The following is a 17,746-nucleotide window of genomic DNA, read 5'->3' as shown; positions in this document are numbered from 1 at the left end:
CCTGTCGATCTCATTGTTGAGACGTTTGTATTCCTTTTTGCCTGCTTCATTTACTGCATTTTTATATTTTCTCCTTTCATCAATTAAATTCAATATTTCTTCTGTTACCCAAGGATTTCTACTAGTCCTCGTCTTTTTACCTACCTGATCCTCTGCTGCCTTCACTACTTCATCCCTCAAAGCTACCCATTCTTCCTCTACTGTATTTCTTTCCCCCATTCCTGTCAATTTTTATGAAATTTAAAATAACTGTTGAATGATGTTCCATAAATCTCATCTTCAAGGGAATTTTGTACTGATTCCAAAAATGTACTTAGATTTTACGAATCTATAATATTTGTACAGTTATGGAGGATTTGATGTTGTTATTAACATTTTATAAATAAATACCTGTGTACCTTGAGTTACCCAGGTATGTCTTATTTCCAGTTCTATTAATCCATCTACTCCTACCCCATCTCTCTGTCCATATCCCCCTCTTTCCTTTCTCCGTGCACCTGCTCCTTGCTCTTTCTCTGCCCACCTTCTCTTCCCTTTCTCTGTCCTCTTCCTCGTCACTCCTGTCCCAGTCCCTCTCTTCTTCTCCCTCTCTCAATCCATTTCCTCCTCTCCCTCATTTCCTCCTCCTCCCCCAATCCATCTCGTCTTCCCCCCCTCTCTCAGTTCACAACCCGCTCCCCCATCTCTCTACCCATCTCTTGTTCCCTTTCTCTGCCCATTTCCTCCTCCTCAACCCTCTCTCAGTCCATCTCTTGCTTCCGCCTCTCTCTGTTCATCTTTTCCCCTTTCCTTCCTTTTCCCATCCCTTCCTCTTAATCTCTCTCCCTCTTCCCTTTATCTGTCTGTTCTCCCCTTCACCTCACTCTGCCCATCTCCTCCTCCGTCATATCTGTGTCCATGTCCTCTCTTCCCCTTGTCTCTCCATGTTACCACCTCCACCCCAGTACAATGGTAGGTTGTTGATTCTTACCCACATTGTTTTTCTTACCGGCTAGTAAAGTAATATGGTTGAAATCCATCCAAGGGTATAAGAGGTGATTCCCACCAACGGATTTGCTCATATACACACGTCATACGTACTTCACATATCCAAGCATATCATAAAAATGTGTGTATGAATGTTTCACATCTCTTCCTAAACCACTGGACCGATTTCAACCAAACTCGGTACACATGTCACTTACTGTGTGGAAATAAGTGCTGTGGGGGTAAAAATCACTTACGTAGGACTGCCGCATCGTGCATGACGTTTAAATTTTTTTCGTCTTTGGTACTAACTCTATTCGCAACACTTTTGCTGACAGTATCCACATATTTCGCTGAATGAACCTACAAAATTATGTCATTGTACAACTCATAGTTCTGGAGATACGACGTCGTAAAGATAGAGCTGCGCGAAAACAGAACTACAGGACTAAATTCGCTGAAGATACAGATGAAATGTGTGCGCAAATACCTGTGAAATATATGTGACAAGCGCTCTTTGTGAGTAAAGCCACAGGTATAAAACTCCTTCTAAACCCCTGGATCGATTTCAACCAAACTTTATACACAGGTAAGAACCAGCCACCTTCTATTGACTTATATGGATATGGTGTGTTCTTTCAGACACCATTGATGACATGCAGCTGTCTAGAACGAAATTAGAATTACATTAATACCTTCAACTGCTAACAGGCGTTGATATATATCAATAGGGACAGGTGAAAATGTGTGCCCCAACCGGGACTCGAACCCGGGATCTCCTGCTTACATGGCAGACACTCTATCCATCTGAGCCACCGAGGGCATGGAGCATAGCGCGACTGCAGGAACTATCTCGCGCACGCCTCCCGCGAGACCCACATTCTCACGTTGTATGTCCACACACTACATTTGTAGTGTCCCACCCCAACATACTCATTAACGCCCGTTAGCAGCTGAAGATATTAATGTAATTCTAATTTCGTTCTAGACGGCTGCAGGTCATCAATGGTGTCTGTTCTGTCGGTCATGTCCAAAAGAACAGACACCGTATCTGTTGTGTACATAGTTCCGCGTAGTCAGCACGTACACACTTTCCCACTAGAACGCGCCCCGCTAAGCACAACAGCGCAGGCGCAGCGCTCGTCCGTCTCCGCACTACGAGATGGCGCTGCCATAGAGACGGACCAAATTCTGCTTCCGCTGATCTGCATATTAATATGTAACGCAGCCAATGAGATTGCTGCTAATGTAGAACCTTTTCTCCTCGCGGATCACACTCGCGCAGTGATACATGAACGCGCGAGGTATTATAATGAGTATACAGACCTCCGATTAGTCAGTCTGCATTTGTCTGCACCAGTCTGTACCAGTCTGCATTTGTCTGTACCAGTCTGTATGAGTTCTACATTTGTCTGTACCAGTCTATAGTCAAGTTTCAGTCTGCGCTTAATAAGATTACCATATTCCTGTACATAGCCATGAAGATAAATGTACAGACACTTTTGTCAGGTATCAGAGGTATATGGAGAATAAGATTAAGATACCAGTACCAAAGGAACTTCAGATTGTCAATTGTAAATAGCATCCAGAACCAAGTTCAGTAATTTTTATGCTTGTTATTATTTTAATAAATGTGTGTGAAAATTAATCAAGTTCTGTTTAAAGTTGGTCACCGTCAATCTGCTACTCTAAGCGTGCAAGTGGCATTTCTATCGTCTGACCTAACGGCAGAAGATAAACACGCCACGATAAGACCACGAGACATATTGCTGACACTCGCCTACTTCGTTAGAGCGACAAGTCAAATAATCTGATGGTGTGTGTACCGAAGGTCTTACAGTACGCACACCACGGTATCCATATAAGTATATAGCTCTGGCGACACCAGCCATGACCTTCTTGTTCTGTGCGGATGCACACACATTCCCCGAACTCTTACGGGACTTGGTAAGAATGTCTTCGACGAGTGATGAGTGTGTTGGGGTGGGACACTACGAATGTAGTGTGTGGATATACAACGTGAGAATGTGGGTCTCGCGGGAGGCGTGCGCGAGATAGTCCCTGCAGTCGCGCTATCCTCTGTGCCCTCGGTGGCTTAGATGGATAGCGTCTGCCATCTAAGCAGGAGATCCTGGGTTCAAGTCCTGGTCAGGGCACACATTTTCACCTGTCCCTGTTGATATATATCAACGCCCGTTAGCAGCTGAAGGTATTAATGTAATTCTAATACCTTCTATTGAGGTGGAGGTGACAGTGTGGAGACAGAAAGGGGAAGGAGGACGTGGACACAGATATGAGGGAAAAGGAGATAGACAGAGTGGGGGGAGAGGGTAATGAACAGAGAAAGCGAGGAGGAGACAGACAGAGAGAGAGGAGAGGAGCAGATGGAAAGAGAGAAGGAGAGGAGAAGATAGGCAAAGAGAGGGGAGAGGAGGAGATGGACAAGAGAAGGGGAGGTGAAGATGGATTGAGAGTCAGGGCAGAGGAGATTGGCTGAGACAGGAGGAGGAGAATATGGCCAGAGCAAGAAAAGAGGAGATGGGCAGAGAGGGAAGAGGAGGTGGACAGAGAGAGGGGATGGGCACAGAGAGAATGGGGAGGAGGTGATATAGCGACCGAGGAGGAGACAGACTGGGCAGGAAGAGATGGACTCAAGAGGGGACCAGGAGATGGACAGAGGGGACTAGAAGCAGATGGAGACAGAGGGAAGGAGTAGACAGACAGAGAGGGAGGGGGGACAAGAAGATGAATTAATAGAACTGAAATAAATACATATCTGGGCAACGCTGGGTACTCAGATAGTATTTGCAAATGTCACACATATTTCATCTACACTGATCAGCTAGAACATTATAACCATTTGCCTAATAGCCGGTACGACCACTTTTGGCACGGATAGCAGCGATGATGTTTCGTGGCATGGAAGCAATGACGCTTTGGTAGCTAGCTGGAGGGAGTTGGCACCAATTCTGCACACACAAGTCGCCTACTTCCAGTAAATTTCAGGGAGGCGATAAGCACTAACGCCGTGTTCAATCACATCCCAGACGTGTTCGATCGGCTTCAGATTTGGCGAGCTGGGGCGCTCGCATGTCACTGGAACTCGCCACTGTGTTCCTCGAACCACTCCATCACACTCCTGGCCTTGTGACGTGGTGCATTATCTTGCTGAAAAATGCCACTGCTGTCGGAAAATATGATCATCGTGATCGGGTGTATGGAGTCTACAACCAGTGTACGATACTCCTTGGCCGTCATGGTGCCCTGCACGAGCTCCACTGGACCCACAGATGCTCACGTGGAAGTTCCCCAGAGCGTAATGGAGCCGCCGCCACCTTGTCTCCGTCCCGCAGTACGGACGTCAAGGGGCTGTTTCCCTGGAATATTACGGATTCGCGCCCTCCCGTCGGCGTGATGAAGAAGGTGTCGGGATTCATCAAAACATGCAACAGCGCCGATGGTCACATGCCCATTCCAGTCGTAGTTGTCGATGTCGCGAAGTTAACATTAGCAGATTGTTAGGGGTGTTCGGTGCATGGTGTGTCCAGACACACTTGTGCTCTGTCGAGCATTAAAGTCTGATGTTAGTTTCGTCACAGTTCGCCGCCTATCCTGTTTTACCAATCTGTCCAGCCGAAGACTTCAACATCTGTAATGAGAGGTGACCGCCCAACCCCACGACGTCTGGACGTGATTTCACCTCGGTTTTGCCACGTGTTGAGGACAATCACCACAGCACTCCTCGAACACCCAACAAGTCGTGCAGTTTCCGAAAGGCTCGTGCCGAGCCTCCAGGCCATCAAAATCTGCCGCCGGTCAAACTCAGATACATCGCGCGCCTTCCCCATACTACACCCGGACAGCGCTCACTGTTACTACCATGGAGGTAAAAATAGAGGGAGACGCCGTGACGTCACAGCTGTGAAGCTATGTGAAGCCGAGGGTAGCCATCTCAATCCGACCAAAACATTGCTGCTGTAAGCTTGTGTGCATAGGTTTGTCGCTCGCTTTTGGAAGGATTTTGCGCTACTATGGTGACTTGTGTGGTGTTCGGATGTACGAATCGTTCTGATTGTGATGCGAAATCGAAGGGAATAACATTTCATGTGTAAGTTGTTTCGTTAAGTGTGATTTTACAACTTCATGTGAATGAACGTGTGCTACATCGGTACTTGTACTATAGCATGTTTTTCTCCTGTATGATTTTAGATTTCCCAAAAATGAAAGTCGGAAAGCTCTGTGGGAGAATGCCGTGAGGAGGAAGAATTGGCGTGCGTCTAAATGGAGCACTATATGTTCTCAGCATTTCGGAGAAGAGGACATAGACTGAACTTCCCTTTCAACAGTAAGGCTCCGAGAAAATGCTGTACCATCAGTTTTCCCTACACACCCAAAACATTTGCAAAAGGCATGTTAATTCAAAGAATTAAATTCTTAATTTTCAAGTTCACGTTTCAGTATAATACGTACGTATCGTCGATAATCGAAGTGTTGAGTAACTCACTTTGTCTTCATCATGTACCAAATTAAAAGTTAACACTACATTAACTGGCGTAAAGTATAGGCCTAAATAGGACACTGTGTAGATTTGCCATTCTATGTACCGTATTTCAGTAAATATTTGTGGTAATGAACAGTGTTTCCCAGTAGTGTAACGTAACTGAAATGTCCCAGTACGTATTACAAACAAGATGTATTTATGGGGCTTTGGAGGGGGGAGGGTATAGCTAACTCAGTTTTCAGTTTCTGTTATTTAGTTTGTGATACACGTTTATTACTGAGTTAACAAAATTGTATCGTTTACATTGAAGGCTAGCTATTCGTAATATTACATTAAAAACTATTTTTAATCAGAAGAAACGCGGAATTCCGCCTTTACGAGATTTTATTTTTGAAACGTCCCCTTAGAAAAATTTTACATGGCTGTGCTTAAGCTGACACACAATATTTTTTTTTTTTAGCGCAACGCAATCTGACTTTCAGAAATCCCTACAAAGGAATGGCCCTGACAAACATTAACCTGTACCTTTCACAAATCACTTACCTCACAAAAATCTTCGTTACTCAAGCTACTGCAATACAGCGAGCGCCACTACTGCCAGCTAAATAAAAGATTCAAACTACAGAAGGCACTAACTACTGATAGGCATAGTTAGCAAATGAAAGATTTTAATAGAGAACAAACAATGTATTTACCTTAATAATCATAATATATATAGCAGTTCATGCCATCCAGTATTACAAATTTCAAAACTCCGCCATCTCTCTCCCCACATCCACCACTGCTGGCGGCTCACCTCCAACTGCGCAACGCTACGCGCTGTTCACATCCAGCTGCCCAACACTACAATGGCAGACAACAATGCAAACTAGCCACAGACTGCACACAGCACAGCCAGTGATTTTCATACAGAGAGCGCTACGTGGCGGCGGCGTTACCAATATAAGAACCTAAACAGCCTACTTACATAGCCCCCATGCTCCCCACAAAAAATTTTACAAATTGTTTTGGGCAGTGGCCAATAATGATTTGATAAAATTTTTCACAATTACAATAACAAAGATATCAAATGCACACACTTATTGATACAATGTTGGTCAAAAGCTAAAATTTTCTCACAGTCCATAAAGACAGTCCAGATTGTTCATTACAGTAAAATTGCAGTGTTTTTCTCAAAGTCTGAGCAGTAAAAGACAATGCACACGGAAGTAGTGGATTTCCATGCAGTCTTGAAGAAATAGTGTTGTCCTTCCAACAAAAAGACAGTGCTGACTCTTGACATGCTGACAGGTAATGGGCCACAACAGAGCAAACCCACAGCAGAGTCATTCGACGTTTTGAAGAATATTGGTAGACCCACTGTAGTCCTGGTAGAGACGGCCAGCAGCCATCTGTTGTGACTGTGCAGGTGCACAATCACCATTGAAGAGTCTTGCGGATAATATAGCAAGTCCATAACCACCACTTGTGCACTCACAAAGTTTTTGGAATTATCCTTAGAACCAGCAATGCTGTTATCCAGTCCCTTGCTGAATCATCAACACACGTGCAAACACTAACAGTCCCTACTTCTCACATATTGTCCATATACTATGACCAACAGAAACGTGTGCAGTGAAATGTAACATACAAGTTACTTAATTTGATGAACTGGTGTCAATTACAATTTTATAACATAAGAATACAATAACAAAGGTACAAAATACATCATTAAAAACATAATAATACAGATAACATTTGTAGTAATACAGGCTTTACAAAATAATAGAAATAAACATATACATCAGTGTTACAGGAATTATGAGATAAGTAGATACGTAAAAGATCAGAATAAATTTTGAAACATCAACTTCAGACATGAGCATTAAAACAAAACAGAATAAATAATGTCTAAGCATATTTACAAGGTAAATAACATATTATTAATGCCAATTATATTTGAGGATAACAGTATTCCTCATCATAGTGAATGTAGCTTAGTATTAGAAGAAGAAAAAATTCTATGAAACTACACAGAGACAGGAAGAAAACAAATACACAAGGGTACACAAACACATAGTGGGATAACACAAAAGGAAAGGACAGGAATTTTTTTCAGTGTAACATTTGGTACTGCAGTCCAACCCAAAACTTCATTCCATAGATCGTTCCTCTTATTTCGACATTTGCTCCAGCCAAAAAAAATCCTATCCAAGCATGCTTTCTGTATTCTGTTCACATCCTTTTTCAAAAATAGTTTTTCTCCACTGTACACTACTTTTTTTTTGGCCAAACAATTTTCTTATAGCTTCTCAATGTATTTCTTCCAATCCATCATAGTTAGTTTCTTATATAGTCTACCCCCTCTTAAGCTAACTTAAATCTACTGAGCTCAGATATATATACCAAGGGACGAGGCAATGCAGCAGCGCAAAACAATTAACACAAACAGCAATGACAAAAATTCAGTTTTGCAAAGCAAGCAACTTTGAAACAACCAATCTGAAGACGTTACATGCGTATATGGTGCAATTAGCTACTGTAATACACGCAGCGCTATAGCACACTGGCAATGTTTTGGTGAGAGTGTCATGGCAGCGAGCCACGCCCCCATGGCTTCAAAACGCAGTACGGCTGGGATACGTAGCGCCATCTCCTCTTATTCTTACCTCCATGGTTACTACATACAGCGTGCGTGTGTCTGACTAGCAGTCTTTCCTCGCCAGGTGACGCTGCTAGCTTCTAGACGAGCATATATCTCTAGCGAATTTCGCCCTCCAGTTTCGTTCTCACGCAGTTCAGTGTTCATGTCGTCATTTTCTGAACTATGTGTTGTGCAGTGATATAATTTTGCAAGTACATTTAGTCGCATATGTGTAGTCTGTTAGGAAAATGTGTCACGAATACACTTAGCAGTAAAAATTAAAACGTCATGCCTTATGCGGCAGTTTTACTGCATGAAAAGTATAAATATAGTACCGGGAGCAATAAATTTTTTCCCTTTCGTCATTTTGTGGGGACTGTAAGCGATAAAAAATTTCGTAAATGTTTCAAATTATGTGTAAAGTTCGTTGCAAGTAACTAAGTGCTCACAGTCTCACATACTGGGACCCCATCAGCACCACTTTGTTGGGTAGGTGGTTCTTACCACAACAGCGCTTGTTTCCATACAGTAAGTAAAACATACAGTAAGTTTGATGAAATCGGTCTAGTAGATTAGGAGGAGATGTGGAATATCCATACGTGCATCCATACGTCCATCCATTTTCATTATGTGTGTAAATTCACCTTTTGCGTTTGGATGACAGTTGTTTCTACAAAACATGCTACTTTGTTTTCTAGGATTGGTTGAATTAACATTACTTTTACGAAAAAGTTCTTTAACTGAATTTTGATACTCTATCATAACGTGCCTCGTTGACACTTGACGCTATTTTGCAATTAGCAGAAGGACTAGGTGTCCATGAAACCTATTACCTTTAGTCATTATGGACCCTCAGTTCATAGTAGCAAAATACGGTGTGCTGAGTTTAACTGGTTTCAATATTAAAAATATGGACTTCTTGCATGAAGCCTTAAATACAGTTTCAGAAGTTTTATTTGATATCTGCAGATTCAACAAGCAGTGAGCAATATTGTGCTGTTAAAAGCATGTCTTGTGCATAACAAAAATAGAATTTTCATAATATCAGGTTAGGTCAGGACTAAAAAACCTATTGCAAGGTGCTGCGATTGACTTTCCTTCAGTAATAGATAAACGATTCTTTAAATTACACTCCTGGAAATGGAAAAAAGAACACATTGACACCGGTGTGTCAGACCCACCATACTTGCTCCGGACACTGCGAGAGGGCTGTACAAGCAATGATCACACGCACGGCACAGCGGACACACCAGGAACCGCGGTGTTGGCCGTCGAATGGCGCTAGCTGCGCAGCATTTGTGCACCGCCGCCGTCAGTGTCAGCCAGTTTGCCGTGGCATACGGAGCTCCATCGCAGTCTTTAACACTGGTAGCATGCCGCGACAGCGTGGACGTGAACCGTATGTGCAGTTGACGGACTTTGAGCGAGGGCGTATAGTGGGCATGCGGGAGGCCGGGTGGACGTACCGCCGAATTGCTCAACACGTGGGGCGTGAGGTCTCCACAGTACATCGATGTTGTCGCCAGTGGTCGGCGGAAGGTGCACGTGCCCGTCGACCTGGGACCGGACCGCAGCGACGCACGGATGCACGCCAAGACCGTAGGATCCTACGCAGTGCCGTAGTGGACCGCACCGCCACTTCCCAGCAAATTAGGGACACTGTTGCTCCTGGGGTATCGGCGAGGACCATTCGCAACCGTCTCCATGAAGCTGGGCTACGGTCCCGCACACCGTTAGGCCGTCTTCCGCTAACGCCCCAACATCGTGCAGCCCGCCTCCAGTGGTGTCGCGACAGGCGTGAATGGAGGGACGAATAGAGACGTGTCGTCTTCAGCGATGAGAGTCGCTTCTGCCTTGGTGCCAATGATGGTCGTATGCGTGTTTGGCGCCGTGCAGGTGAGCGCCACAATCAGGACTGCATACGACCGAGGCACACAGGGCCAACACCCGGCATCATGGTGTGGGGAGCGATCTCCTACACTGGCCGTACACCACTGGTGATCGTCGAGGGGACACTGAATAGTGCACGGTACATCCAAACCGTCATCGAACCCATCGTTCTACCATTCCTAGACCGGCAAGGGAACTTGCTGTTCCAACAGGACAATGCACGTCCGCATGTATCCCGTGCCACCCAACGTGCTCTAGAAGGTGTAAGTCAACTACCCTGGCCAGCAAGATCTCCGGATCTGTCCCCCATTGAGCATGTTTGGGACTGGATGAAGCGTCGTCTCACGCGGTCTGCACGTCCAGCACGAACGCTGGTCCAGCTGAGGCGCCAGGTGGAAATGGCATGGCAAGCCGTTCCACAGGACTACATCCAGCATCTCTACGATCGTCTCCATGGGAGAATAGCAGCCTGCATTGCTGCGAAAGGTGGATATACACTGTACTAGTGCCGACATTGTGCATGCTCTGTTGCCTGTGTCTATGTGCCTGTGGTTCTGTCAGTGTGATCATGTGATGTGTCTGACCCCAGGAATGTGTCAATAAAGTTTCCCCTTCCTGGGACAATGAATTCACGGTGTTCTTATTTCAATTTCCAGGAGTGTATATCTCAACATGGTTATTGAGCGTACAGTACGGTTTGCTCAAGTTGGGAGAGACTATGTGGAACACCCGAGGTACTGAAAACCATTATCGCAACTTTTCTCTATTTTTTTATTAATCCAGTTCCGAACATTTTTGTACGGGCGAGGTATATTGCTGTCTGTATCGATATGTTTTATGATCGTAAACTATCCATTTCTCTTTCTCGCCAGCGGAGATTCGTTTACAGAGCTATATATAATGTCAAAGCATCCAAACAAATATCTGAAAACGTTAAGGCGCGTCTACATTGAGCGTGCCTCGCCAAACACACCCCGCCTGTTGTCGGTACATCAAAGGAAGCGGAGAGTTCGCTCGCCCTGAGTTTGAAATAGCCGCGCCGCGCTGCGCCACCAATTCCGGTTGGTGCGCATGCAGGGTCACAGCTGCAGCGAATCAAGATAGCAAGTTCCGCACTTATTCTGCTGTGCCGTCCTTTAAAAAGAGCAAAAGCCATCGTCCATGTGCAGTACTAGTGTAAAAACGCAGACTAAAGTCGGCGGAAACAACCTTTTCAGTGAATCGCATGTTGGCAGAACTGGACAGTTAGAAAATTTTTATCGGATGCCGTTCCAAAACTTTGAATGTCTGTTCTATTTGAACTACGACTAATAGACACAAACTGTCCAACTGCAATATTTTGTAGAGTCTGGCTGTAAAAAACGTTCCGCTTTCTGGCAGCTAGAGATTCCTTTAGGAGTCTGATGAATCTATTCAAGATATCCAAAGTATACCAACGATTGTCATGTAACTTTGCATATTGTTCTTAGCTTCATCAGTTTCGAAACCGACACCATTGCCAGTAACCATTTTTGTGTTGTTTTTGTGTGATAAATATCGTCCTGAGGTTTCTACAATTCCCACTTTTCTCTACAGAGATGTATAAGATGTTCATTTCCTTCTGAGCTCCACTCCGTAGTTAATGAGAACACGCTACCGCGATACGAAAACAGTTACTGGATCATTGCTACAACGAACATACAGCCGTTCACGAAATACACTGAGATGACAAAGTCTTAGGATAGCGTATTGACATATACAGATGGCGGTAGTATCGCGTACACAAGGTATGAAAGGGCAATACATTGACGAAGCTGTCATTTTTCTTAAGTGATTCAGGTGAAAAGGTTTCAACGCAATTATGGGCTCACGACAGGAATTAACAGACTTTGAACGCGGAATGGTAGTTGGAGGTAGACGCATGGGACATTGTGTTTCGGAAATCGTTTGGAAATTCAGTAGTCCGAGGCCCACAGTGCCATGAGTGTACCGAGAATATCAAGCTTTAGGGATTACCTCTCACCGCGGGCAGCGCAGTGGACAACGGTCTTCAATAACGACCAGGAGCAGCGGCGTTTGCATAGAGTTGTCAGTGCTAACAGACAAGCAACACTGCGTGAAGCAATCGCAGAAGTCAATGTGGGAGTTACGGTTAACATATCTATTAGGGCAGTTCGAAAAATTTGGTGTTAGTTGGCTACGGCAGCAGACGACTGACGCGAGTGCCTTTGCAACCGTGGTTTGGCCCGATGAGTCCCGACTTCAGTTGGTAAGAGCTAATAGAATGGTTCGAGATCCCACGAAGCCATCGGCCCAAGTTGTCAACAAAGCACTGTGTTAGCTGGAGATGGCTTCATAATGGTGTAAGCTGTGTTTACAGGGAATGGAATTGGGTCCTCTGGTTCAACTGGACCGATCATTGACTAGACACGGTTATGTCTGCAGCCGTTCTTGGACTTCACGTTCCCAAAGAACGATGGAATTTTTATGCCTGACAGCGCGCCATGTCACCGGGCCACAACTGTTGGCGATTGGTTTGAAGAATATTCTGGACACTTCGAAAGAACGGTTTGGCTACCCAGATCGCCCGACACGGATCCAATCGAACATTTATGGGACATAATAAAGAGGTCAGTCGTCCACAAAATCCTGTACCGGCAACACTTTCGACCGTAGGGACGGCTGTAGAGGCAGCATGGATCAGTATTCCTGCAGGGTGCTTCCAACGACTTTTTGGGTCCACGCCATGTCGAGTTGCTGCACTACATCGGGCAAAAGGAGGTCCGACACGATATAGGAGGTATCCCATGACTTGTCATCTCAGTGTACGTGGGATGTGACTTGTCACGCTGTATTCTCCATGCCAGCGCAGTGCGATGTTTGAAACGTCCCCTTTGAAAAATTTATGAATGACAGTGCTGGAAAACCTCTTACATTATTTGATTTTCAAGCAGCTGAGCAAAACTGAACGTACTCAGACATTTCTCTCTTTACTTATTCTGATTATCACTAAAATGACACTCAATATTTTTAGCGCAACGCAGTCTGAGTTTCAATAATCCCCACAAAAGAATGGCTCTGACTAACAATAACCTATACCTTTCATGAATCACTTACCTCACAAAAATCTTCGTTACTCGAACTACTGCAATACAGCGAGCGCCAATACTGCCAGCTAAATAAAAGATTCTAACTACTAAAGGCACTAACTACTGATAGGCATAGTTAGCAAATGAAAGATTTTGATAGAGAACAAACAATGTATTTACCTTAATAATGTTCAAAAGTCATTTCATGACCTCCATCTTTACAAATTTCCTTTTTCTGGCGGACACACGTCCAGGTCGTCCGCTTATAGCAAACTCAAAACTCTGGCATCTCTCTCTCTCCACGTCCACCACTGCTGGCGGCTCGCCTCCAACAGAGCAACGCTACGCGCTGTTCTCATCCAACTGCACAACACTACAATAGCGAATATTCCAACAGTGCCAACCAGCACAGTCAGTGATTTTCATACAGAGCGCTACGTGGCGTTACAACATAAAAACCTAAACAGCCTACTTACATATTCACCTGTCGCATGTCACGGAGTTCCGTTCGCACATTAAGTGTTCTGCAACATTGAGTATGACATCTCGTTTCGGGTAGGGTTCAAAACAACCGTAAAATACCGTCCCGCAAGCACCAGTTGGTTCAAATGGCTCTGAGCACAATGGGACTCAACATCTTAGGTCGTAAGTCCCCTAGAACTTAGAACTACTTAAACCTAACTAACCTAAGGACATCACACACACCCATGCCCGAGGCAGGATTCGAACCTACGACCGTAGCAGTCCCGCGGTTCCGGACTGCAGCGCCAGAACCGCTAGACCACCGCGGCTGGCCAAGCACCAGATTAATGATGCAATGTCCCTTAATTCTAGGCAGAATGTCGCGGACCTTAGAGTTGCAATGCAGACGCAGCTATGCGACAATTAGTCGCAGCTTCATGCTCCATCCCAGTGCTTCAGATTGCTTCAAATTGCTGCAGCGCACGCTTTTATTACTTCCGCCTCTCTCTTCCGCGGACGTAAACATAGTGCTGCTACACAGGCGTAATAAAACAGCCCCTTCGGCATCGTTTGCAACCCACTTAAAAGACTACATTAATTTTCTTCTGATTTGGCAGATTTTATCAGTAAATTAAACAGCATAAAGGTACAGCTCGAGGGAATATTAGTTCGTTTTGATGTGGTGTCGCTATTCACTATGGTTCAACTCAGTGAAGTGTTGCAACAATCGAATCGGATTTTTGCTCCCGACGCTGCAGAACTGTTTAAATATTGCCTCACAACCTCGTATTTCAAATGGAACCAAGAGTTCCATGAACAGACGGCTGGAGTCGCTATGGAGAGCCCCTTAAGCCGGTTTTCTGTATGGAAAAATTTGAGGAGCAGGCACTGGAAACTCCGAAGAAGAAACCGAATATTTGGTTCCGTTACGTGGATGATACGTTCGTTTTGTGGCGGCATGACAGGGGAACTGGATCTATTTCACAGACATCTGAACGGTATCAGTCCGAAGAGTCATTTTACCATGCAGGAGGACGCAAGGCGAAAGATTAAATTTCCTTGAGATGCTGGTTTTCATGAAAGAAGATGGTAGCTTGGACCACACGGTTTACTGAAAATCCACGCATAGAGACGGATATCTACACCGGAATTCGAACTAGCACCCACAACAAGAGCGAGGCATTATAAAAATGTTGGCGGATAGAGCAGTCAAAATCTGCGAACCGAGGCTATTTGACGCAGGATTAAAACATCTCAAAAATGCATTGTGGTTATTCGTTCGCTGAGGTGAAAAGAGCGTTAAGACCATCACGTAGAAATCGTAGCGACACTCAAGCACCGGTGAAATCTCAAGTTTTCCTGCCATTCATTACGGACGTAACTGACTGCATAGGAAAAGTATTGAAAAAATGGAACATTGTGGTAATCTACACACCCACACGGAAGATACAAGATCACCTAAAATCGGCCAAGGATGCTCGACTCGCCAACCGCTGGAAAAAGCTGGAATTTATAGGACTCCGTGTAGTTGTGGGGAGGTGTACGTGGGTACTACAAAAAGAACTGTAAAAAACGGCTAGAAGAGCACAAGAGCAACTGAAGGAGAGAGGAGATTGACAGATCAGCTGTTGCGAAACATGCCTTACAGTCAGGAGACCACCACATTCATTTTGACGGGACTGAAGTACTGGCAGCGTCAAGCGGATACCATGAAAGGCTATACGGTCAGGCCATAGAGATTGTAAAACACCCCAGGAATTTCAGAAGGAAGGAGGAGGGGGTGTAATTGAATGACACTTGGATTCCGGTGCTGAAGAAGATGTGTACCGGTCGTCCACCGTGGGATGATAGCAACTGCGGACGATGGCAATCGACAACGGCCAGTTGCGCTCGCTTATTCAAGACACATTACAACACGCCATTGCGCGGAAGCTTGTGGAAGCTAAATTTTCCTGTAGCCAGTAGTGAGCCAGAGTGTGAATTGAACACTCAAAAAAGCTACGATTTCCCTCGAAATTATCCTTCGCAGACGGGGACGAAACGTCGGGATTTAAGGTGAACTCCATTCGATCAATGCGTAATAGCCCGGGACATTTTATTAATTGTGACATTTCCGGCTGTGAAAGTTTACATTTTACAACCAAGAGCTGGGTCAGCATACAGTATGGCTAACTAGCCTAGCCTGCAAGCGAGGTGACGCAGTGGTTAGCACACTGGACTCGCAATCGGGAGGACGACGGTTCAATCCCGTCTCCAGCCATCCTGATTTAGGTTTTCCGTGATTTCCCTAAATCGCTTCAGGCAAATGCCGGGATGGTTCCTTTGAAAGGGCACGGCCGATTTCCTTCCCAATCCTTCCCTAACCCGAGCATGAGCTCCGTCTCTAATGACCTCGTTGTCGACGGGACGTTAAACACTAACCACCCCCCCCCCCCCCCCCCCAGCCTGCAAAACTGACAACCTGATATTAGTGTTAGATTTATTAGACAATAACCACATAAAATAAGAATAACTGACTACTTTAACATACAAATTTGTTCCCCCTTCCATCGTGAATATGCAAAACGACTGAAGTCCATATTTTCATGGTTTTGAGTTATGGGCACAGCAGTGTTCCAATACCCAACACGCGTCGCTTAATACCAGAGACATTAGTCCCTAACTTCTGTACATTATTTCCAGTAACTGAATATTCGTGTTTACCGGCAAAACAGCCTTAGTCCAGGATTCCAGTTGTTTTGCTTGTCAGGTAACGATAATTGTTAAGAGATTCATGTACAGCTTTAAGTTGGTAAAACGTCTACATTCCTTTTGTCTGTGTGGTAGACCTGCGATACCTTATTTGAAAAAGAAAATGGCATCTAACAGCAGTCCTTTATGTATTGGTTTTGTTGAAAGTGAGAAAAATAATGACCAAAAAGGAGGAAAGGAAAGAAAAGGGCTGCACAATACAAGAGAGCTACAATAAAGCGTGCTAAGGTTAAAGGTTTGGAGCACGTAAATCATGTGGGGAAGTTAGTTTCAGCTAGACAAACACGACCTGCTTGTGGGTAAGCAATTTGGATTTAATTTTGTTTCACAATATTATTGTACACAATATTCTTGTACACATCACTGTAGCTTAATGAGACTGGTAATTACTAGTAACGCAGACTCTTGTTTATAAAAATTGTCATATATTTCAGATTCAGGAAACAATGTCTCAACTTGAATTCCGAAATGAAGCAGTTAATAACTTGAAATATTTTGACACTAAGAACGAACAAGATGTGTTCTTGCAGGGACAAACTGAAAGTATTGCCATAAAAAGACGAAGAGGAAGGAAAGACGAGCCTGGAACTGGGGCAGCTATGTTCAAGTATTACGTTAAAGATTCAGACAAGCAGATAGAGGTATGTAAGAAAAACTTCCTCAGTATGTTACAGAATCCAAGATGAAGAGATTGTGTAAGTTGCTGCTTCGTGGCAAGTCTCCTTAAGACAAACGAGGAAAAACAAACCAGGGAACGCAAAAGAGGCTGATATACTTGCTTCTATTAATGTCGACATTGCGTCATTTCCAACTAAACAAACCCACTATGGAAAACACAGATGTTTTCTACTTAAGAAATGAATTAACTGTGAAAACTATGGATGAAATGTTTCTTGCCAAATATCCTGATAGTAATGTGTCTTACCACTACTATCAGAGATACTTCAATAACCATTTCCGTTTGGGATTTGGTAGGCCCAGTGTACACATGCATTACGTGTGAAGAACAGAATATTAAAGTGAAAAGCGGTGCACTTAATGATTGTGCTAAACGTGTAGCTGCAGCAGAACTAGTTCATTAACGTTGCACCAAGAAGTTCTACAAAACACTAGAAGATGCAACCAAGCTATGCACTGAGACAGGATTTTCTTGCTTTAACATTGGACTACATGCAAAATGTATGCTTGCCTAAGATTGTCAACTGACAATTCTAGTTTTCTCTGTGCATAACATGAAAAATAATTCAGTATCCTTCTACATCTACCATTAGCGGCAAGCTAAGAAAATTCCGAATGACTTATGCAGTTTTCTACTCCATTATTTCAATACCTGTGTCTCATCTAGTGTTAAAGAACTCTGGTTGTTTTGTGGCGGCTGACCAGGCAGAATTAGAACAACACCCTCCTCAGGTTTTTAATGGCAATAAGTGCTCAGAGGCGTTCTTTGAACGTCAGAGGACACTCCTTTCTGCCAAATGATAGGGA

General features: G+C 44.3%; 1 non-coding gene across 1 annotated transcript; it reads right to left on the bottom strand.

Moving 5' to 3' along the window:
* Nucleotides 1–1,714: 1,714 nt before the first annotated feature.
* Nucleotides 1,715–1,789, bottom strand: Trnat-ugu (transfer RNA threonine (anticodon UGU)). Its single transcript has one exon. It is a non-coding gene; the product is annotated as a tRNA-Thr (tRNA).
* Nucleotides 1,790–17,746: the final 15,957 nt, after the last annotated feature.

This window comes from Schistocerca cancellata, chromosome 9 (assembly GCF_023864275.1).
Source record: "Schistocerca cancellata isolate TAMUIC-IGC-003103 chromosome 9, iqSchCanc2.1, whole genome shotgun sequence".
Taxonomy (NCBI): domain Eukaryota; kingdom Metazoa; phylum Arthropoda; class Insecta; order Orthoptera; family Acrididae; genus Schistocerca; species Schistocerca cancellata.
Note: the sequence above shows the minus strand (reverse complement) of the source record. Positions and strands in the feature narration are given on the sequence as shown.